General features: G+C 35.8%; 1 protein-coding gene across 1 annotated transcript in view; it reads right to left on the bottom strand.

Annotated features, from left to right (window-relative positions):
• The window catches only part of Il33 (interleukin 33), a 38753-nt gene extending 32668 nt beyond the window's left edge, over nucleotides 1-6085 (bottom strand). Inside the window, exon 1 of the mRNA XM_013026439.1 lies at nucleotides 5997-6085. The gene's annotated coding sequence lies outside the window, so the exon portion shown is untranslated. The remainder of the gene's footprint in view (nucleotides 1-5996) is intronic.
• Between the last annotated feature and the right edge of the window lie 717 nt (nucleotides 6086-6802).

The raw sequence follows: 6802 nt of genomic DNA, 5'->3' as shown, positions 1-6802 counted from the left end.
AAAAAAAAAAAAAAGTATTAGTAAGATTGGTTTTCATGCTAAATGGTATATACTACACAAGCATTCATTTCATTGCTTTTCTTTAGAACTTATATTCATAGGCATTATGGATATTAACTTTAATCTATGCAATATTTTGTAATTTGAAATTTAGTAAGAAAGAAAATTAAACATCAGTTAACATTGTATTCATAATCTCACCTTATCTTCCAGTAGATAATGTAGCTACCAAGAAACAAATCTGGCAAACTCTCAACATCAACACTTTCAAAATGAAAATAAAGGATTCCTTCTTGTCTAAATTCGGTGAAACATTTTTTAAAATTATAAGATGATTTTAGAAGAGAACAAACGAACCAGGGTATAAGAACTTTCATATGCCTGATTGTGACACTTTAACTCAAAAGAATCAAATGTTATAGTTAATTAAATTACTTAGGCACAGCAAGAACAAAATCACAAATCTGTAGTGTTACTCAAAAAAAAAAAAGAAGTAAGAATTGTTTTCTGATCAAAATACTATTTTAAGTTGCCTGTATTTGGAAGTTAATAGAAAACAGGTTCTCATGGGAATGATTTTCTTGTACAAAGTCTGTAGGTACTGGCTTAGCATAACTTCTACAGGGGCTTTTTCTCTGGGTCTGGGGTATACTTATTGAATGGTGACTGATATTGTAGAACAGCTTGTTAAAAGTTCTGGAGAGTGTCGGGCACTGGTGGCTCACACCTGTAATCCCAGCCACTCAGGAAGCTGAGATCTGAAGATCACAGTTCAAAGCCAGGCTGGACAGGAAAGTTTGGGAGACTCTTATCTCCAATAAACCACTCAGAAATGGCTCAAGTGGTAGAGCGCTAGCCTTGAGCTGAAATGCTGAGGAACAGCGCCCAGGCCAAGAGTTCAAGCCCCATTACTGACAATAAACAAACAAACAAATAAATAAAAGTTCTGGAGAGTTCTCCATATTTCACAACACTTTTACTGCCACACCTTCCAAGTTCACTGGCAGACAAAAGCCAAAAGGAGAGTCCCTCCCAAAGCTGTTATTCGGCTGATGGCTTCATGGGCTGCAATAGCTGGGTAAGGCTGGTTTTCTTCTTATTGTTGCTAATGCTGTATAAGCTGCTAAATAGTTTGAGCATCACATTTGCTAACACCATGTAATTTTGTGGCAGCCTTTGTTTCCCACCCTTCCTACTTTTCATGGGCTTCTCTAGCGATTCCCAAAACTGTGGCCTTCATTATACTTTTGTAGGATCCCTGCTAAGCTCACTTTTGGGTTACTTAGTAACTGGGCTTGAAGTGAATACTACTAGGGTAAAAGAACTCTGTTAAGTAACTCTCTTTTCAAAGAAAGACTAAAAATGTCTATTTTTAAGCTGTTGCATCAGAATGGACATAACTTTAATGCTTCTAAATTTGAGTCTGTTGTCATAGGTTTGACAGCATTGAGGAAAAAAATCCTTCCACTGAAATATAATGAAGGTATTCATTAGAATAGTTAGAGATAGCATAACCTGTCATATCCTAGGCATGGTACCTTCCAAACAGTAAGACAGCTTGTACTCCTTTGAGTTAAGAACATCCAGTATGTTATATGGACTAATGACCACATAGAGAAGAGCCTGATTATGTTGTTTCTAAACATACTTAAACAGGTATACTGGAATTTGAACTCAGGATCTTTTGCTTATTAAGCATGTGCTCTACTGCAAGGTCTCACTTCCAGCTCTTTTTGCTAGCTGGTAATTTTTGAGACAGGGTGTTGCTCCCTGCCTAAGTGTATGTCTAGATCTCGATCTGCCTGTTTTAGGCAGATCCTACCATAGCTGAGATGACAGCTGTGTGCTACCGTGCCCGGCTTCTTCCATTGAGATAGGCTCATAGACTTTTCTGCTTGGGTTGACTTGAAATAAAAAGCCTCCCATTATCAGCCTCCCAGATAACTAGGATTATAAGTATGAGCCACAGGTACCCAGCCCCAAACATACTGTTGAGTAAATCAGTAAAAAAGAAATATGTACACTCTAATAAAAAAATAGTAGTACATATTAATTTAACCTATGGAAATAAAAATACTGGTACTTATCTATTCAGTGATACATATCCATGGAGTTTTGTTTGTTTGTTATTTGCTAGTCTTGAAGCTTGAACTCGGAACTTGGACACTGTCCCTGAGCTCCTTTTTTTTTTTTTTTTTTTGCTCAAGGCTAGGACTCTACCACTTAAGCCACAGAGCCACTACTGGCTTTTTCTGTTTATGTGGTACTGAGGAATCAAACCCAGGGTTTCATGCATGCTAGGCAAGTACTCTACCACTAAGCCACATTCTCAGTTCCATGGAGGTTTTTTTTCTTATTGAGGAAAAAATGTTGAAGATTGTCACTAAATTATATCAGAATGAATGCTGGTACATATTAGGATGAATTATTACTCTAGAAAATTTAATAATCTCAATAATACTAGTAACAATTTATTCATAAAAATTATTGACTATTGCTAAAGTATTGTTGAGCAGAATTGCTATAGAGTGTGAAAGGTTAACATAATATTTGCATAAAATATAATGGTAAAATAAAATCTCAGGGAGGAGGAATTTTGCACTAATAAACTTAGGTTTAAGGATGTGTGTTTTAAGATATAAAAAGTCCCTAAATGAAAAATGAGTGGAGATAATCATATTATGTCTCCTTTAAAAAGAAAATATAAATTACTAAATAGCATTCTTAAATACCTGCTATTCACACGCTAGGAGGCTAAAAAATTAAGTGGTTGAGATTTGAGCACAAAATGATGAAGTTGTTATACTCTTTGAGGAAATATAGAGCTTTATTAGTTATACTGATATCGCTAGGAAAACTTTTGACAATCTTTTATGAAATATTTGAAGGAGAGCAATTATATGTATACTCAGTGCTGATTAGAAGTAAAGCTTTCAGCCAGTTTTGTGAATGGATCCTCTATAGTGGCTAACAGTGAACCCTTTCCTTAGACAACAGAGAATGTAGCCATGTGGAAATAGATGAAAGGTTGTAATGTTTTCTCATTAATATGTTTACAGTTGAATATAATTGGCTGGGTATCAGTGGCTCATGACTATAATCTTAGTTACACAGAAGGCTGAGATCTGAGGGTCGAGATTTGAAGCCAGTCTGGTCAGACAAGTATGCTTGGACTCTCATCTCCAATTAACCAGCAAAAAGCTTGAACTGGAAATATGGTTATCATTAGTCACAAGCAAAATAAGCCAAGTGAGAGTGCAAGGCCCTGAATTCAAGTTCTAGTATCTGCACAAAAAGAAAATCATGGTAACCCAGAATTTTTAAAACTTGGCTTCCAAAAGAGGACTAGAGATACAACTCTGTTAAGAGTTAGTTTTTAGTCATGTTTACTACTTAGTCTTTTATCTTATTGAGACTTGGCCCTGGATTTTAATTTCTAGCCTGAAACTTACTAGTCTAGATTAGTACAATCTTTCCAAGTCTTACTTTCTTCATTTTATAAATAGAGAATACTTACCTCACAGAGGTGCTGTGAAGAAGAAATGGATAATGTGGGATAGAGGTTTCACATTCATTAAATAATCCATGATTAATGACTGCTTCTCACTTGCTCTATACAATACAACGCTTGCCTTAAGTAGGGTTTTGTTGTTTGTTTGGTCCTTGTTTTTTTTTTTAACATATGTTACACTTTGGGAAGGGGGTGTTAAAAATCAGGAAAGTTAATCGAGATCCAAAATCTCATAGCTAGTCAATGACAGATAATGGGTTTGAGGTATGTTTGCTGCTAAAAATCTGTATTTCTTTCTATTATGCTATATTGAACTCTTTAAAAACTATAAAGAAACAACAAAACCTTTATAGTATATCATAATCTACAGTAACAACATACTCCAGGAATTTGTGGCAGACAAAATATCTCAAACTCCTCACTGCCCCTGCTTATTTCTCCTCAAAGTTCCTTTTGTGGGTGGGGATATGGTTCAATGGTATAGGGCTTTCCCTCACATGCTCAGTGCCCTGGGCACAACCCAGGGAGATATGTTATTTTTGTATCCAATTATCAACATGCGAGAACTGGGGGGGGGGCGGGAGGCACAGGGGAGGAATGAAATAACTAGAGATTTTAACATAATTTCCTCCTACTGTTCAAGGAATCTATTTTTGCTCTTAATGTTCCTAAATATCCCTGTCACAACTTGGCATATAGAGAAAGGAAATTCTGATCCTCTTTAGTTAGTGTTTGCCAAAATTTAAACTAGTTGAATAATGATACATTGAAGTTGGCTCAATCACACTTACATTGCCAAAATATGCACAAGAGCAACAATAATTAACACCAAAACTATTATACTATCCAATTATCATGCTATCAAACTTACAGGTAAAAATTTTCCTAGACATACACTATTTTTCTCCCAATGCTTCCCATCCCCTGCAAGACTGTAATGTTGATTCCTTGATTGGAATCACAATTGAAACTTACACATTCTCAGAAGTTCCTTGCAAGCAAGCTCTTTTACTTTAATTCTTAGCAGACCCTGGCCAGATGTGGCAACTCCCACTTTTCATATTTCTTATTTTCAGACACAACTATTTAAACCCATAAGTTAATGTTTGCCTCATTTTTCTCTCTAAACGGAAAGAAGGGAAAGAGTTACATTCTAACTGTAAATGTTAGGAGTTAAACAGTGACCCAAATAAATAAGCATTAAAATTGCTGAGGAAATCAGTGCAGAAGTCACTTAAGTTGGACAAGAGTCCAAGAAAACAGACACGGTGGAGAAAATGTGAAATCTGAGCTAAGAAAAGTGATGCTCATACTATCTTCTTAACTGTTTAAGGAAACTCCATCTGTGTGATACAATCCAAGGGCTATTCACTTTGAGAAATAGAAGATTCTGTCATTTTCTGAACAGAGTTGTGTGCCTTCTAGAGGAGATCAAGAATGTGGTAGCATACAAGCATGAGTCACACTGAAGATGCCCAGGACAGAGGAGCACATGTGAGTTGCATTGTAGACCTGGAAACTCCATTCTTGGTTTTTGGTTTCTGTGCAACCACATACATACGTCTGCATTTGGGGCTATTTTCTTTACTAAGATGGTCTGAGGCATATACCCATGGGGAAAGATAAGGCAGAGGAAAATGTGAGAAATTTCCAGGAAGCAGCCTACATAAGAAATAAACGTACCATTTAAGAAAAAAGAAAACATCATTTAAAAGACTCTTAGACCATTGCTTCAGGGGGAAAGGCTGCAGGACAGGGGAAAAGAGAAATGAGACAGTGATAGAGATGAATATGATTGGAAGCATTAATTTACATATGTATGAAAATAGCACAGTAAAACCTACTACTAAAAACTTAAAGGTGAAATTTCTATTTTTACAAGCTGTTAGTGTTTATTAAGAAAGTTATATAGATGGTAAATTAAATGCTTATATGTATTTCTTAACAGTTTTTAGTACATGAATTTGATCAGCCTATATTATATATATATATGTAAATATCACAATGAAACAATTTATGCCAATAAAATATTTTTTAACAAACAAAATAGCAAACCTGATGAGCTTTTGAATTTACCAATTTTGGTCAATTTCTTTTCTTTTCCCAAATGGTTTATTTCTTGGTGCTTCTGTTGTCCTCATTTTGCTGAAAGTCACTTGTAAAGTTGCTAATAGTTTTGTCTTCAGAAGCATAAAAGTATAATGTATAATTATCAACTTGCTTTACAAAGTTTCATTGGCGAGGAAGAAGAACATTTACAGAAAATGACAGTCTATTTAGGCAATCTCTTACTAATTTTACAAATCACTTTAAGGAAAGCAAAATGGACTATTTAAGTTAAGTAGCAACTATTATCATTCACTCTTATTGTTATTTGCAATAATAATTTATTTTGAAGAAATGATAAGACAGTTCTCTTTGATTTTTAAGATCTTCCTTCACAAAGTCTGACTAAAAGAATCTCACATTTTTGTTTCATTCTTACCGTATAATCTTGTCTTGTCTCTCTCCAAAATAGTTACAGGCTTTCTCTTCTGAAGGCTTGCTTGCTCTTTTTATTAGCCAGAGTTTGGCAGAGAACCAAATGGCTTTAGAAGGGAGTGATAGGCGGATGAGCTTTTGGTATGTACTCCCTTCCAAAGAGCCCAAAGCATCATAATTCTGTTAAACCTAAGATTCACAAATTTTCTGCTTTCTTCTTTGTCATTGTTTGAAAAAGCATCTGATGTGTAGCCTAAAGAATAGACCGTGGGATGTAACAATAAGGCTATCTGTGAGAAGACAGAAACCTAGCCCACAACAATCTTCTGGCACCTTGATTTTGATTATTACCACATAGAAAATAAATTTCTTTTGTTTAAGACCCCCCCCACCAAAGGAAAGGAAAGGAAAGAAATTAGGGTTGGGCTCTGGATCTGTAATTCTAACTACTCCTGAGGCTGAGATCTGAAGATTACAGTTCAAATCTAGCTGGGGCACAAAAGTCCATGAGATTCTTATCCCTAATAAACACCAATAAGCCAGAAGTAGAGGTATAGCTCAAGTGGTAGAACATGAACATTGAGTGAAAAAGCTAAGAGACAATGCTAAGGAAAAAGAAAAAGGAAAATAAATAAAAAGGAAAAAGGGCTGGGAAGGTGGCTCGGTGGTAAAAGTGCTTCCCTTGTATGCCTGAGGCCCTGGGTTCGATTCCTCAGCACCACATAAGCAGAAAAAGCTGAAAGTGGCCCTTTGGCTCAAGTGGTAGAGTGCTAGCCTTAGCTGAAGACCTGAGGGACAGTGCCCAGGACC

This window comes from Dipodomys ordii, unplaced genomic scaffold (genome assembly GCF_000151885.1).
Source record: "Dipodomys ordii isolate 6190 unplaced genomic scaffold, Dord_2.0 Scaffold93, whole genome shotgun sequence".
Lineage (NCBI taxonomy): Eukaryota > Metazoa > Chordata > Mammalia > Rodentia > Heteromyidae > Dipodomys > Dipodomys ordii.
The sequence above is the reverse complement of the archived record's forward strand: the minus strand, read 5'-3'. Positions and strand labels throughout refer to the sequence as shown.